A 1,629-nucleotide genomic window follows, 5' to 3' on the forward strand; every position below is an offset into this window, starting at 1 on the left:
GCGTTCACATACATACATACATACATACATACATACATACATACATACATACATACATACATACATACATACATACATACATACATACATACATACATACATACATACATACATACATACATACATACATACATACATACATACATACATACATACATACATACATACATACATACATACATACATACATACATACATACATACATACATACATACATACATACATACATACATACATACATACATACATACATACATACATACATACATACATACATACATACATACATACATACATACATACATACATACATACATACATACATACATACATACATACATACATACATACATACATACATACATTTTACTTTGTAGAGCAACCTCACTAGATTCATCAAAGTCATCATCCTGTCAGCATTGTTCTACTGATTTTGCAGAATATTTCAAAAATAAGATTGGAAAAGTTATAAAAGATACGGATGCATTTTATATGCCATTGCAGTCTTTTCACAAACTTTATGATGAACAATTGTTAAACAATTTCTCGCTTTGTTCAAGTGATGATATCAAAAAGATCGTTTTGGAATCACCAACAAAATCATGTCTGTTGGATTGTTTACCTACCAGATTGATGAAGGCACACTTAGATTTGTTCTTGCCATTTCTAACCTTTTTTGTTAATTTAAGCTTGAAAACTGGTGTTTTTCCGTCTGCATGTAAGCATGCTTTGGTTACACCAATATTGAAAAAACAGTCTCTTGATAAAGATGAAATAAATAATTATCGTCCGGTGTCAAACTTAACGTTTATTTCAAAGTTAATTGAACGAGTAGTTGCAATGCAGTTTGTTCGACATTTGAATGAGCATAATTTACTACCATCATTGCAATCTAGTTATCGGAGATTTCATTCAACAGAGACAGCACTTATTGATGTCACATCTTCATTGTTTGAATCGATGGAATCACATGATGTATCACTTCTTGCTCTGCTTGATATGAGCGCAGCATTTGATTGTGTTGATCACAAATTGCTGGTTCATAAACTTAAACGCTGTGGTATCACCGGGACTACCTTCAAATGGTTTGAGTCTTATTTAATTGGTAGGACTCAGCAGATTATTTTTAACAATGAATTGTCTACAACTGAAACTATAAGATTTGGTGTGCCACAAGGATCTGTCCTTGGCCCCATTTTGTTTCTGGTTTACACAGCTGATGTTTTCAACATAATCAAGAATCATAATTTTAAGTGCCATGGTTATGCGGATGACATTCAGATTATTGCTACTAGTCATGTTACATCGTTTCCAGTCATGATTGATAAATTAGCACTATGCCTTGGTGAAGTTGATCATTGGATGAAAACGCATCGCCTTAAATTAAATACCTGTAAAACTCAGCTTATGAGGGTTGGAACGTGGCAGCAATTGTCAAAATTACAAATTGGATCAATTAATATTTGTGGTGATTCAATCGATTTTTGTGCATCTGTGCGCAATCTGGGAGTAGTTTTTGATAGTAGTCTATTGATGAAGGACCATGTTAAATCACTCACAAGTGAATGCTATCATCATATGCGTGGATTTAGAATTGTCCGGAAGTCGTTAAGTAGACACATATTACA

Source organism: Helobdella robusta (assembly GCF_000326865.2).
Source record: "Helobdella robusta unplaced genomic scaffold HELROscaffold_90, whole genome shotgun sequence".
In the NCBI taxonomy this organism is placed as follows: domain Eukaryota; kingdom Metazoa; phylum Annelida; class Clitellata; order Rhynchobdellida; family Glossiphoniidae; genus Helobdella; species Helobdella robusta.